The sequence below is a fragment of the Crocodylus siamensis genome, chromosome 7 (assembly GCF_052110815.1).
Source record: "Crocodylus siamensis isolate JL-2025a chromosome 7, ASM5211081v1, whole genome shotgun sequence".
In the NCBI taxonomy this organism is placed as follows: Eukaryota; Metazoa; Chordata; order Crocodylia; family Crocodylidae; genus Crocodylus; species Crocodylus siamensis.
In genome coordinates this window covers 27951633-27967544 of record NC_143401.1, presented here as the reverse complement: position 1 = coordinate 27967544, position 15912 = coordinate 27951633, and the positions used below count along the sequence as shown (strand labels likewise).

Below are 15912 nucleotides of genomic sequence, written 5' to 3'. Positions count from 1 at the left end.
GGTGGCTGTGATGCCCCTTGGTGGCTCCGCGACTGTGCCCACCCTGCACTTAGGGTGCCTTCCTGTCTCACTTGCCATGTCTTGTTGGTATAATAATAAATAGGGAGGCTGCCCACAGGCCTTTGTGTGGCCCTGATTCTGCTGAACCCCGCTAGGTTTTCTTGACACCCCACTAGCCTTACTGGTCCTTAGGACCCTTGCTGGGCCTTGATAGCCCTCAGGTCTCCTTGCTGGGCCTCAGTCCATTACTGTGCCACTCAGGGCACCACAAGCCTTAAGGGCTAATTGCGTGGCTCCAAATCTTTCCCTATACCATATCCCATGTCTCGTGGGTGTTACAATAATGATGTTTACCTGTTGGGGCTTCACCCTCTGCCCCTTTAATCTCGATAGGACTTCAAGCGTAGGCCCACTGCATCAGACCCGGCTTTGAGCACTAGCTTTTGTCTGCCTCTTTGGTAAATGGGCCCCTGGCCCCTATGTGGCTGCCCTCTTCTGGTACTGGGCCCCTATCTGCTATGCATTCCACCTCTCTCTGGGCTCAACAATAGCTGCAGCCTTGAGGCCACCCCGGCAAGGCTCGAGGAAATCGCATGCCTCTCGGGCACTAGTGGGACCTCTGTAACCACCCCTTACAGTCCCAATCCAAAAGTCTGTATTAAAGAGTAACATAAGCCATAAGCCCTTGGGCTATAACAGAAAAACATATGGCAGAAGCAGCCCTCTGCCCCTTTAAGAAAGAAAACCTCCCTTATCTTCTAGCAGGTATACCTTCCAGCTTGGGGCTATATCTTAGCTTATACACTAGAGCCCCTTGGCTCCCAGACCTTCTGGTCCTGGCTCAGGCCTTCCTTGGGCACATGGACCACTGGTAGGCCCCTCAAACCCTCTAGGGCCTAACATAAAACAAAAGCCACTTATGTGCAAATCAGTCTTTCTCTACTCAGGAAACTTGCCTCTATTCCTAGGCCTGCAGAGTGGTTTAGCTCAATCCAGGTCCCTTTAGGAGCCCTGTTGCCAGAAGCTCCTTACCTTGTAGCTGCTGGGGGACAAACTACCTGACCCATGTAGGCTCTGGGCTTATATAGCTCAAGCCTGAGCCCCCTTCCAGTCAGGTGAGTCCCTCATTATCTCCCCCATGCCACCTGCAGGCAGCTTATTAGGCTGCTTATCCTCCTAAAGGAGTAGGCACATCACTGTGCCATGCAACACCAAGTTTGGCAATAACTAGATCTGTAAAAGGTTTAAAAAACCAGGACAAGAATTTAACAGACAGCTTTTATCCTGTTAAGAATAAAAGGAGAAATCTCACATTATGTGTTACTATTTCTCAAGTAATAAATATGTAGTTAAAGAAAGGCAATAAGAAGGAGGTGTCAATTTCTCCCCAGACACAAGACTAGCATCACCAGGAAATAGATATGCTAGTTGTGTAGTATCTTATTTTCAATCAAGGATTCTTTCTATATATTTATAAAATGTACAAAAAACAAATCTGGAAACTATTCCAGTAAGAAGTCTTCTGGAAAGTCTAGCAAATAACAGGGCAGAGGGAACATAATCTTAAAATACCTAGGGAGAAAGAGAATCATAGTAAGAACAGATCAAGTCTGTGCCAGAAAAATGTGTGCATTTTCTGATGGAATTACAAAATAAGTAGATCCCAGTGAATGCAGTAATGAATCATTCAATATGTGATCTCAGGGAATTTTATTTGAAATAATCATTTAAATTACTTAGATGTGAGAAAAGGAACATAGTGTAAAAACCTTTTCAATAGCCACCCTTTTCTCTCTAGCCCTTTTGCTAAATGTTCATGCATCAACCATGATTGTTGATTCAGCCAATTGTTGGACCTAGTCAAGGAACTTCTGGAAGGACTGGACATATTTAAATAAGCTAGTCCTGATGATCTCCACCCCAGAGTACTGAGGGAATTAGCAGAAGTCATTGCGGAACCCCTGGCACAGCTTTACGAGCACTCATGGTGCTCTGGTATGGTGCCAGAGGACTGGAAGAGGGCCAATGTGGTTCCCATCTTCAAAAAAGGGAGGAAGGAAGACCCGGGGAACTATAGGCCAGTCAGTCTTACCTCGATCCTGGGTAAGCTTTTTGAGGGAATTATCCTGGCACATGTCTGCGAGGGGCCAGCAGGGGAGATTATGCTTGGGGGCAACCAAGATGTTTTCATTAGATGCAGGTCCTGTCAGACCAATCTGGTGGCCTTCTACGACCAGGTCACCAAATCCTTAGATGCAAGGGTAGCAGTGGACATAGTCTTTCTGGACTTTCGGAAGGCCTTCGACACTGTCACTTACCCCATTCTCATTAAGAAACTGGGGGACTGTGGTGTCGACAGCCACACAGTAAAACGGGTCGCCGACTGGCTGGAGGGCCGCACCCAGAGAGTGGTGGTGGACGGGTCATTTTCGACTTGGAGGGATGTGGGCAGAGGGTCCCCCAGGGCTCAGTCCTCAGGCCCACACTGTTCAACATCTTCAGCAGCAACTTGGACAAGGGGGTTCAAATTCGTAGATGACATTAAGATGTGGGGAGAAGTGAGCATGCTAGAAGGGAGGAATAGGCTGCAATAAAACCTAGACAGGTTACAGGGGTGGGCAGATGAGAACAGGATGGGTTTCAACACTGACAAGTGCAATGTACTGTACCTGGGGAGGAAGAACCAGCAGCATACCTACAGGCTGGGGAACTCCCTTCTCATCAGTGCAGAGTCAGAAAAGGATCTTGGAGTCATCATTGATGCCAAAATGAACATGGGCTGACATTGTGGGGTTGCGGTCAGGAAGGCCAACCATAACTTGTCATACATCCACCCATGCATCTCAAGCAGGTCCAAGGAGATGATCCTCCCCCTCTATGCGGCACAGGTTAGGCCACAGTTGGAGTACTGCATCCAGTTCTGTGCACAGCACTTCAGAAGGGATGTGGACAACATGAAGAGGGTCCAAAGGAGGGCCATCCGCATGATCAGGGGTCAGCACAGCTGGCCCTATGAGGAGTGGCTAAGGGACCTGAACCTGTTCAGCCTCCACAAGAGAAGGCTGAGGGGGGGATCTAGTGGCCATTTACAAACTAGTCAGAGGGGACCAGCAGGCACTGGGGGAGTCCCTGTTCCCCTGAGCGCTACCAGGAGGGACTAGAAATAACAGTCACAAGCTGGCAGAGGGTAAATTCAGATTAGACATCAGGAGGCGCTACTTCACTGTCAGGGTGGCTAGGATCTGGAACCAACTTCCAAGCGAAGTGGTGCTGGCTCCTAATCTGGGGGTCTTTAAAAGGAGGCTAGATGAACACCTTGCCGGGGTCGTGTGACCCCAGTACTCTTTCCTGCCATGGCAGGGGATTGGACTAGATGATCTGCTCAGGTTCCTTCCAATCCTACCAGCTATGAAACGATGATAAACTATGAAACTATGATTCAGCCAATCTATTGATTTAGCAAGCATTATCTCTTCCTCTTTGGACTCCTCACATGTAGCACCCTTCTTCCAATACTTACCTCAAATACCTTTACTTTCTTTTCCTAGTGCACTGACTTTCACTTTTTCTAGAGAAATTTGAAATATTAAACCTCATTTTCATTTCCTCAGACTTCTTTACTTAACAATTCCATTGCATTAGGGCCCATTAGATTTGTTTTCACTACCTGATCCTCTACTACACACCCTCTGTAGTACTCCGGACATAAAGTTTTGACCTTGGTCCATTAAGATTTCATGGGGGATCCCCATGCGGGCTATCCATTTCACCAACTCCTCTGCTATTTCAAAGGCACCACGTCAGGGTATCTTGTCGCATAATCGACGAACACCAGAATGTATTGGTATCCACTACTGCTGTGAGGTAGCGGCCCCACAACATCCATAGCGATCTGCAACCAAGCGCGCCCCGCGCGCTCTGGCTCAAAATGCACGGTGGGAACTTACCCTCTGTAGGGGCCCAGAAGAAGGAGGCACCAGAATGACCTGGACTGGTATAAAAGAGACACTGGAGCCGTCTCAGGTGGAGGCGGATCTGGAAGGAGTAGGCGGGGGAGTCGACGGCAGCAGGAGCGCCCTTCGGCGGATTCGAGCCGCCTGGAGACGCGGCTGCACCTTTTTGGGTAAGAGGGATTCCCCAGCGGGGCTGGAAAGCCCGGGCCGTCAGCCCAGCAAGGCCGGAGATGATTAAATACCGCGGGAAGTGGCCTCGACCCGGCCAGGGGCCAGAGATGCTAGAGACTGCAGCAGGGTGTACTCACGGAGGCAGGAGTCGCCACCTTTTTCTTTATCTTTTTTTGTGTGTGTGCGGGCAAAGCAGTCCGTTGCAGGGTGGATGGGGATCCCCCACCCTCCAGCAGACAGGGGAGCACCGGGGAAAGCTGACTGAGGGTTGAAGTAGGCAGCGCAACCCAGGTGACCCTGGCCGTGGCCATTTCCGTTGGCTTTATCTTGTTTTTTGTAATACGGACCATTCTAACGAAAGACCGGTCCAGCAGGATGGTCGTCCCGGTGGATTGGGTGAGGGTGTAGGGGTGGCAGAGCCCTCATTAACCCGGGACCCCAGGAGTGAAGGAGTCTCATTTTTGGACTGTACGCGCCGGACCAACGGGACCAATCCGAATCATCAAAGTCGTGGCAGGCGAGACAGACGCGTATGAACGCCCAACCAAGGGTGAGTCACTCTTTGACATCCAGTAAGTGGTCCTGAGGTGGGGAGGTGGTACCGACTGCGGCCAAAAGATCAAGCCCCCGACAGTTCTCCCTAGCCTTTTGGTACACAGGGTACCCTGCACAGCAAAGGGCCACGTCTTCGCTCATTTTTGTCCAAAAAACCCATCTGGATATCTTGTCTAACATTTGACTCCTACCCAAGTGGCCCCCAATTGGGTTAGCATGCGCCAATAGCCCCACCAACCTCCTGAAACACGACAGTGCTACCAACTGAACCTTATCTTCCTTCCCCACCCTGTCAGGTGAGATCTGATACAAGAAGTTGTTTCTTACCTCAAACTGGCTCCCAGGACTAGCAACTGATGTTGGCTGGGGTGGCTCGTCTTTTGCCTGTGCCCATGGCTCCTGCAGGTTAGGGTCTTCTTGCGCTTGTCGAAACTGCTGGCTACTTGTGAGGTCTTGTAGATCCATTATGGACTCTTCTGGTCCCTCCTCAGTTTCTTCCCTTTCCATTGGATCACCGAGGCAGCTTTCCCATGCCCTTAAGGACCCCCGTGCAGCCTCAACATCCCGCACCCTGTCCATGACGCTGTACAACGGGGCCCAGTCCCAACCTAGGAGCATGTCACATGCTAAACGGGGTGCTAGGCCCACTAACATCTCCCCATGGTATTCCATAACCTGGAGGTCCATCCACATTTGTGTTTCTCCGTGGAAGCAGGACACCCTCACTGGCTCAGCTCAACAGTCACGGGACTCTTCTATGAGGCCAGCCTAAACCAGTGACTGGGTGCATCCATGGCCTAACACCGCCCACACCAGGTGGCTCTTGACCCAGGCTCTCACTACTGGGCACTCCCACACCGGGCTCTCCCCTCCTGCCCCAAAACTGCAGTCCATGGGCTCCCCTTGACTGTACTTCCTAGCAGATTCAGCCCCCCTCCTGGGGGAGCTGCACGGCTGCCATCTTTCGGAGGCTCTTTCTGGACACTCCCGCACAAAGTGCCCCCCTCGGCCGCAGTGATAACAGATCATGTTCCCACCTGAGGTCTTGGGGCTGGGTTTCTGTTGCTCCATTTCTTTAGCCACCAGCATTGGCAGCGGGGACCCGCATTTCTCATGAGGGTAGTATACCTCTGCAGCCGTGAAGGCCTCTGCCAACTTTAATGCTTCATTGCAAGACCCTGGGGAGTGTTGACGGACCCACCTCTGGATTCTCTCTTCCAGGTCATTCATGAACTGCTCCAATATGATCTTATCCACTAGCGTGCCCACGGTGCAAGTTGCCAGGTTGACCCATTTTCCAAAAATATCCTGCAGCTGCTGGAGCAACAGCCATGGCCGTCTCTCCTCTGCCCCCTTCTTGGCTTGAAAGAGCCGTTGGTAGTATTTGGGGCTTATCTCCAAACGATAGAGGATTGCCACTTTGACGGCCTCGTAATCTTGGGCCTCATCGCGGGTCAAAGCCCTGTAGGCTGCCTGGGCCTTGCCCACCACCAGGGCCCCTAACTGACTGGCCCAGTACCCCCTATCAAGGCCAGTACTAACTGCATGTCGCTCAAAGTCCTCGATGTAGGCCTCCAGGTCGTCTTCCAGTGTCATCTTGGGCATCTGCAAGGAGGATGGGCTATGCCTCATCCAATCCTGTTGCCGTTCCAGCATCCTTTACTGGGTACCCACAATTTGCATCAGAACCTGTAGATTCTGCCCCAGCAGATCCGCTGGAGCCATCTCAGCGGGTTGCACACTGTTTGGGAAACCCCCTGAAGGGTTCCCGGCCAAAGCACCACTCTGTAGCCGCTGGGTCTCGACCAGTCACTCTCATGTAGCTCTTGCTCGAGTAATTGGTGTTAAGCGCCCCACGGGTCCGTGTCCCCGCCCGAGTCCCCAACCCCATGCTCACCTGCCATGACTTGTTGGACCTCAGTGTTCGGGGTAGTTCTTCGGGTGTTCTCATTGATCTGTGGTTCACCCAGCTGTTACTCACAGGGCTCCGCCACCCCTACACCCTGGCCTCACACCTCCTGTGGAGCGATATCCGACTGGTTGTCGCCTTTTCCTCTTAGGAACACCTAAGGCAGGGCCACCCAGGGGCTCCATCACTGCCTCCCTAACTCAGGGACCCACTACCCTTCCTGTATCCCTGTAGCCTGGGAAAACAACTAAAAAAAAAAAAATGCTTCAACACAACCACTGGGCTCCCTGCTCTCCTAGCTTCCCTTCTACCTCTCCCGGGTCTCTAAGGGGGCACAGAATGCCTCATCCCTTGGTGTCTGCTCTCCTACGTGCTCAAAGACACCTCTAGGTCTGGTGGCGATATCCACCCTGACAGCAACCCCTCTGGGGTTCTCCCATAGTCCTCTTCTCCCAGGTGGGACTTCCTCAGGTTGCTGCCGTCCCCGCACTCCCACCTGTGGTTTGCTCCGTCACCCTGGCTCATTCTGGCGATGTCTTCAAGCGATGTCCCTGATGTCCTTCCATCGTCCCGTATGAGGTGTCGTTGGGGTGATCCTTCTCGTCCTGCCTGCACTCGTCCCTGCTGGTTCTGATCCCTGGGTCCCATGGGCAGGGGTGTCTCTACCACCAGCATCAGCTGCGGCTCCGCTCCCTGATTCCCCACTGGCTTTGCAGCATACGCCGCCATTTTTATTTTCGCTGGCCAGTGTTTGGCACTGACATCACCAGCCAGCCGCAGATGGATAAACAGGTGGCTGATGAGCCACGTGGGCTCTTCCTTCTGCCCTTCATGTGCGGCGCGCTGAGCTGGCGGTAAGTATTCCTCCTTATGGAGTGTCCTGGGACATATATGTTAAATAAAAAGTATACCAAATACAGGGGCTTAGGAAAGTAAGGCTGATAGGGATCTCCAGTGTCATCAAGCCCAGTCCCTTATTCAAGGTAGGATCATCACTGTCTAAAACCATTCCAGCCAAGTGTCTGTCTAACCTGCTTGTAACAGGATGTGGCACCAGGGGTAGCTGTGATGGCCCCTCATGGCTGTGTGGCTCCTTCTCTGCTCTTTCTCCCTGGGCACTCTCCTGATCCCTTTTACTGCCATGCCTTGATGTAATAAATTGATGTATAATAAAGGGAGGCTGCCCTCACACCCCAGGTTGAATTATCTTTCAGCCTCTTGGACTTTGTTGGTCCCTAGTCTAGCTTCTTGAGTACTAAGTGGGCCCTCCAAGCCCATACATGCCAGGGCACATTACCTTAAGTGTTAATTTCATGGCCTCCAATCTCCCCTCTCTCTATGCCCTTGCCTCACAGCTGTTACTGTGAAATCACTTTCCCTTATTGGAGCTCTCTCAGCCTCTGCCCCTCTGCATTTGGCCTCTTTTGCTTTGGACCTTAGATTATTGGGTACCAACTCTTTTCTCACCCTTCTCAGTTTTGGGTCTAGGGCTGTGGGCTTCTGACCCTAGTCTTGCCTCTCAAGAGCTGGTCCTGTGGATGTGGGTACCTTTCTTGGGCACTGGGCCCCTGGCCTTGTTTCTGTGCTGATCTGGGCTCCCTGGCCCTGATTCGTGCTGTCTCAAGCTATGGCCTCAGCTGGCTTAGGCTTCAACCCTCACCAGCTGCCACCTGTCAGTGCCTCAAGCTTGGCTCCTTGCTGGGCTCAAAACAGTCACATGACCCTCAGGCACCACTGGGACCTCCTCCACCCCTGCTATTCCCAACCCAAACTGCCAGTACAAACCATAGACCAAAACAAACAACTCTGAAACAAAATTCCAAGCTCACTGGCTATATAACAAAAATCTCCTCATCCTTGGGTCCTAGTTCCCTGAAAGCCCTCAGCTCTTTGCTTGCAAGTCCTAGAGGTAACAGGACCCCAACAATTCACTCTGCTAGAGCCCTCTTGCTGCAAAGCTCTTCCCCTGCAGGTTACAGAATCAGACTGACTGATGTGGCTCAGACCCTGGTTTATATGCCTTGTACAGCCTGTTTTCCTAAGCCAACTTGTCAAGGGCAGTATCTCCATTCACCTGAGGAACCTCTCTGGTGCTGCTTTCTTCTTAAAGTAACAGGGAACCTGTTACACTGCTCTTGAAAATTTCCAGGGATGCAGAATCTACAACTTCTCTAGGTAGCCTGTTTCAATGTCTGACCACCCTCAGAGTCAGAAAATTCCTCCTAATCCCCAACCTAATTTCCTCTCCTTCAGTTTGAAGCCATTGTTCCTAAGCCTGTCCCCCATGTCCATAGAGACAAGCTCATCTCCATCCTCTCTATAATCATCCTTCAGGTAGACTATTACTAAATCCCACCCCTCAGTCTTCTCTTCTTCAGACAAAATACCCTAGTTTGTTTAAACTTTCCTCTCAAATCATGCTTTCCAGACTTCTAATAATTTCTGTCACTCTCTGCTGGACTCTAACATGTCAACATCTTTCTTGAAGTGTGGGAACCAAACTGTACATGGTACTCCAGGTGAGGCCTCACCTGTGCTGAATAGAGAGTGGAAGAATCACTTTCCTTGATTAATTCAACTCCACGTGCTGGGCTTGTTTGCAATAAGGCACATTGTTGGCTTATATTCAGCTTATAGTATACTACTGTAACCCCCAGGTCCTCCTCTATGCTTATAGCCTAGGCATCCATTCCCCAGTCTGTATTTGTGCATGCAATTATTCTATTCCAAGTAAAATACTTTGCACTTGTCCTTATTAAATTTAATCTGATTGATTGCAGATCATTTTTTCAGATTGTCTAGGTCATTCTGGATCCTAGCCCACCCTCCAGAATGTCTGCAACACAACCCATCTTGTTGGTAAGTATGCACTCAATCCCATCATCCAAATCATTAACGAAAATGTTGAACTCACTGAACATAATGATCAAACCAGTTATGTATTCACCTTACAGTACTTCCATCTAGTCTGTCTTTAATTAGCTTCTTAATGAGACTGTTGTGGGAAATAGTATCAGAAGCCTTGCTAAAGTCAAGGTATACTACATCCACTGGTCTCCCTATATCCACAGAGCTTGTTACCTTCTAGAAGAAAATCAGGTTGGTCAGGCATGACTTGCTCTTGGTGATTTTATGCTGGCTATTTGATCTCTTTGTGTACCAGAAGCATGTAGGTATTCTGAAATAGATTCCCTAAGGACCTGCTCCATTATGTTTCCAGGTATCGACTGACCAGTTTGTAACTCCTCAGATGATCCTTCTTCTTCCCTTTCTTAAAAGGTAGGCACGGTATTTGTGCTTTTCCAACCATTCCAGATCTCATCCAACCTCTTCAGAGTTCTCAAAGAGGATAGGCAATGGCTCACAAATTGCCTCAGCCAATTTCTTCAGTACCTGAAGGTGCATTCCATCTGAGCCTGCTCACTTAAAAACATCAAGCTTCTTTAAGTAATCCCTAACCTGTTCTGCCACCATGTTGTTTAACTCCTTCACTATCCTTTCTGCCAGCTGTCATAACTAGCTTGCCTTCTGTGTCCTTTAAGGAACCTATGGTTTTTATAGTCTTACTTTTGACATACTTTAAAAAAATCTTTTTTTATATCCCTTGCCAGGTGCATCTCAAATTGTGGCTTGGCCTTCCTAACTTTCTCTCTCTTCTCCCTACAGAGATTGCCATTGATCTCAGCCTTGTGAAATGAGTGTAAACCAATGATCTGGACATAGAAGGCACAAACTTGTTAAATAATTTTGCAGATGATGCTAAATTGGGAAGTGCTACAAACACTAGTGAGCAATAATGCAAAAGAACTAAGAAAGGTTATGTATATAGGCAGGAAATAGAAAAATTAAATTCATCCAGCAAAACGTACATCTGGGGCAGATATTTCAAAATTAAACACTAAAGGTAATCTGATCTCATGGTTCAAAGTGTGAACTGATTGCCTGCAAAAGAAATAATCCCTCTACCTTCCTGCTGCTGAACATACCTGCATAACTGGCAAGGTGCCTCATGAAGTGTTCTTGTTCATCCATTGAAGCATCAGCATTGGAGGTAAAATGCTGAACAAGAAGTGTGTCCCTTATAAGAAATCTGTCTTATATATATGCCATTGAATAACAATCCAAGGGAAGGTGTAGTGCTGACAGACACACAGGGTCACAGCCTTATCTGGTATAAATCAGTGTTCTTCCACAGACTTCAAAGAGGGATCAAAGAAGACAGCAAACTAGATATGAACAGTGCAGTGGAGTGTCAAAACATGTCAGTGCTTTTCAGAATTGCATATTCAAACTCATCACATCCTTTTATGGCATTGATGAAATTGTGCAGGAAATATTTTGCAGAGCCTGGAGCCTAAATACCAGAAAGATATAGACAAAATGAAAGGATTCAGATGAAAGCAACCACAATTAAGGGACTTTGAGAGGTGGACTTACAAGAAAATGACTCTTTCCCACTGTCACATACATAACACAGGACAATGAACATAACTTGAACAAAGAAATCAATGTTACCCCTATAGCCACTGAGCTTTTCTCTAGCTGCTTCATGGCCTGACTTCTACCTAGAAACTGGCTTTCTATTACAGAATTAAACAAACAGTACATATATCCTCACACATTCCCTGCCCTTTTCTTCCTGGATAAACAATCTTAACAAGAATGAAATTAGAGACTGAGATGAGTCACTGGTTTCACCACTCATCCAGATCTGGTCATTGTCTAACCTTAAAAACAGGTTAGTTCAGTTGATTCAATTTGATTGTGAAATCCCAGAGGTGAGCACAGATGGACAACAATTTTAGAACACCTCCCATTTGGATTACCTCCCTTACCTAAAGCTGCAGAATGACCCTGCTGAGCCAAGAATAGGATTTTATAGCATCTGAATCAAGGCTGACTATCTTTCTAAAACTTATGCCAGGGCTCAAATAGCAACAAAACATGCACTTGATGGAGACATTACCAGATAAAGTTTATGGCTTGTGCTATGCGGTGAGACTGATAGTCAGTCCTGTCAGGCCAAAAGCAGCTAAACTGATACCCATTTCTTCTAGATGGAGTAGTTCAGTCAGTCTCATCTTTATACATATAAACTTCCACCACTTCCAGACCTTGCAGAAATTTATTTTTGGGGACATTTGGACAGTGGAGTAACAAGCAGGGTTTGTGTCCTGGGCAAACCCTGAAGGAGTGGAGTGTGTGGTTCCAAAAATGGGGAGGGTGCATGGGCTCTGAAACCTGGTTGGGGAGGAGAGAGAAAGAGTCTTAGCCAGCTATCTAACAACCCCAGTTCTTGCTCTTAAATTGCCAGCACCAGCAGCACAGCGGTGTCTGTGCATCAGCTGTTGCTACAAGAACAGTGTTGTTAGGCCGCTCTTGCTGCCTCAGCCCGGACTTTGCAGCAGTTCGAGATAATTTTGGTGCCTCTTCTAAGTCAGTGCCCAGGGCTGGCATCCCTCTCATTCACCCTTAGTTATGCTCCTGGCAAACAATAGAAAACAAAAGGAATGAACATTTTGTTATTCTAGCGGTCATCAGGCTGGCAGGGTTCAAGTGGAGAGCAACTTGTCAGTAAACTATATGGAGTGCATCTGTAACCATCAATGGGCAGCCACCACAGAGGGAAGGATAATTGCTAGTCTTGATTTTCTCTACTCTTAATTTGGAATAGTAATACTTCTTTCTCCCACCCTTTGTGTCTGCTTTGTCTATTTACATATACATACTTCAGAATAGGTGCTATCTTACTATATGCAGGCACACTGCCTGGCACAATGTGACCATGATCTTCAGGGAATGGACATTTATCTAGGTTCTGCTACAATGTTGTAACAGGGTGCCATCCCCAGAAGCATTTGAAAATGCCTGGAGGCATCCCAGAGTCCCTTTTACTTATTTTAATTTGCTTTCCTGCCATGACTTGTTGTTACTTTGGGTTCTTAAAAGGGAGGCTGCCCATGGGCTTCTCAGATCCATTCTTGGCCCTCAAATAGTGATGAGCTCCTGCCTTAAGGCCTATTTTCATAATTCCAACATTCCCTTATCATGCCCCATGCCTCGCAGGTGTTGTCTGCATCTTCTGCTAACTTTGTTGGTGTCTCAGCTAACGCAGTTTGTGGTCCTTTTATGTAGCTACGCCTTCTATCTCAGACCCACTATGCTGCTCCTGGCTTTGAGGCACTAGCTTCAATCAATCTGTTCTGGGCCCCAGGTCCTGTATAGTTGTACCCTTAGAGGTGCCAAGCGCTCTGTAGCTATGCCCTTGTGGGTGCTAATGAGGTCTCCACCTCCCCTACAGTCTCAGCCACAAGCCACCGGATTAAATTACAACATCAATTGTAGCCCCTGAGCTATAACAAAGAAAAGTTAATGGAGGCAGTTAGCCTTCTTACCCATGGGCTCCACATCTGAGTCCCCATTGCCAGTTGCTCTCACTTGTAGAACTGCTGCAGCTTTGCTTTGAGCCTTCTGGAGTCCGCCTTCTGTCCCAGGCTGGGCTCCTCCGGCTAGCTCAGACCAGGACTTATATAACTCTGGCCTGGGCCCTCTCACTGTCACCTGACACCCCAGTCAGCTGACTGGCCTGCAAGGCTTAGCCTTTAACCCCCACTCTGCTGCTAGGCTGTGGTCTGAAGATCTGAGTCTTAAAGGGGGTGCTCTGTTTCCTAGTAACAGGGATAGTGTTCCCTGTTACAAATGCACATTCCACAACTTTCAATCAACAACTCATCTAGAACTATCACCTTCCATTATATAGGATTTCCACAGAATAGTCTCTAAGAAGAAATGCTAAAAGATGTTTCATTTTGGTCTGTTGGGTCATTATCTCCCTAAGGCCCCTGCCATGTTACACTTAAGATGTTATTAACCAGTTAATCATGTCTTAAATTGTAACTCAGCCACATGTTGAAGCAATTAATGGTGTCATAAAACAAGGAATAAGCCACAAAGTTATTCCACAAAAAATGTTTAATAACTTTGTGGCTGGTTCCTATAATGTCATTAACTGAGTGTATGGCCAGGTGCACCCCCATGGCTGAGAGCCTTGTTAGCTCTGGGCTCCCAGCCATAGGGATGCACCATTAACATTCAGATGTGGGACCTTACTACTTGTTGGTGCAGGGGGAGCCTGGGATCATGACCCTGGGCTGCCCTGCACTGGCAATAATTCATGATGGGATCTGATGCTTGATCCCATAATCACACTTCCTGCCATGTACATGTGGCATGACTTAATCAAGCATCAGATCCCATTGTGCCTGTACCTGCAGGGATGTAAGAATCACTATACACCTTCTATTCTAACCACCTTGTCACAACAAAAATGGTGAGCCTATGTTGTGAACTTTTGGGTAACACCAGTGTAATGAGCCCTGTCTTTATTCAAGCTCAGCTCACTTGGATTCTCCTTGGCTTTTAGGTTTTGTTCCAACCTTGAATCCCTATTGTTTATAACATACAAGTGGTTTTGGAAAGATGATGGAAAGTGGGGAGAAGGGCTTGATAACTTTCTTGACTTCTAGTGTCACTCAACACTGCAGGTTCTGACCACCTCTACAGCACCAAATCTGATGATGGTATTGCCTACCTATATGAAAGAGAGCTGCAGGCAGAGTTGTGGCTATGAAACATCAAAAATCTGATTGTCTACCTGTGTAATAAGCTAATTAAAAAGCAATTTAAACCTAGTCTGTACAAGGTGCTCAACACTATATCACAAGGTATAATCCTACACAAGCAACAAAAGGGACTTGTTGACCCAGTTGGGTCTGTTGCTTGTCCAATCTGTATGGGCAAAATCATGCACTTCTTATCCTCTGTGAAAACTCCTACAGATCTCAAAGAGAATTTTACTTTTGTAAACACGGATAGATCTGCCTCCAAAGTTCCAAGCCACAGATGCAGAGATATGGGTTTTCTGGAAAATTTTCTAATGCTCTAAATAGAGTGTGATCTGATTTAGCATGTTTATGTGACTTATATTTAGTAAACAAAATTAAAAAAAATACCCCCATGTTAATTTTATGTCCCAATAGCCACGAGTATTTGAACTGCAATATCTGATTAGGAAAAAAATTAAATACAGCACACTTAACGTGGTTTAAATGTTATATTCAAACAAATCCAAAGCTTTATGTGGAAAGAAATTATTTTTATTGAAATACTTGTAAATATAAAAAGACAATACACAATAGCATGTACTTCCCTTACATTGTTTGTTTAAATATAAGAAAAAAAACCCAAAGGCACCGAAAACTGTTGACGTGAATTTTAGCACACCCAAAGAACTGTGCATGATATGCGGTAGATGTCCACTCATGTACTTCAACAGAGTTTAACTCTCTTCCACTGAGGTCATGGCGGCACCTCCAGTTTCACTGTCACTATCTGTAGAATCACTTGCACTAATTATTAGTTCCATTGCAGAATCAGATTGAGGCAAATCTGATTCAGAACTATGTGAACCACATTCTCTTTTACTCATAGTTTTACCAATGAGTCTATGGGCAAGGGCAACTTATCATGACACTACATCTTCTTCACTAATTGTACTTCTGACTGATTATCCAGAAGCAAGAGATTTTGAGAAATTGAAATAAGCTTAGCAATGCATTCATTTGGTTTTGATTTGATCTGCACAGCCAATTAGGTGAATTCATAACTTGATTTTTGGTTTGGGTTATGTGAGGGTATTTACCCTACTGTTTACAAATCAATAAAACATATATGTACTCTCTCACACACTTTCTAGGGATAATCACCTGAAAAAACATTAATTACAATTTTGAAACTGTCAAGGTTGCCTAAAATTATATTGGCATCCATTCACTGTTAATTTTACAAAACAATGAATTTTTAGAAATGGAAAATTTCTCATAGAAAAATAAAGCACTGGAAAATTTTCCAGAAAATTTTCCGGTTTGGAAAATTTCCAGCCCCACATCTCTGCAAAGATCGATATAGCTGAGGTAGAAACACCGATGTCAGGAACCGTCCTTGAAAGTATATTGTTTTCTAGGAATACAGGGTTATAGGAACCATGTGGGAAGCAATGCTTGGACTTCCCTTTCTGTGGCAGCTAGTCTTTAATCGAGCATGAGTATTCCTTCTGTAGGGGTGTCGGGGATAGGGAAACAAAAACCAGGGTCAAAGTAGTGCAGTGGGAGAGGCAGGAAGGAGCAGGAAAAGAAGCAACTCCTATTACATTTTCTCCCTCAAGTACCTATCCACTACAAGCCCCATTGTGATTGATCCACCTTTTCCCTGCACTATGGGTAGCCAATTACAGAAGTGCATAATGTTGCAATCTAGCAGTTTTAC

The 15912-nt window shown here is 47.0% G+C and overlaps 1 long non-coding RNA gene across 2 annotated transcripts in view; it reads right to left on the bottom strand.

The window, feature by feature from the left end:
* The window catches only part of LOC149859644 (uncharacterized), a 108835-nt gene extending 95753 nt beyond the window's left edge, over positions 1–13082 (bottom strand). For both annotated transcript variants that reach the window (XR_016443492.1, XR_016443491.1), the window contains exons 1-2: positions 12984–13082; positions 10575–10942 (exon numbers count right to left, since the gene is read on the bottom strand). This is a non-coding gene — a long non-coding RNA (uncharacterized LOC149859644). The remainder of the gene's footprint in view (positions 1–10574; positions 10943–12983) is intronic.
* Between the last annotated feature and the right edge of the window lie 2830 nt (positions 13083–15912).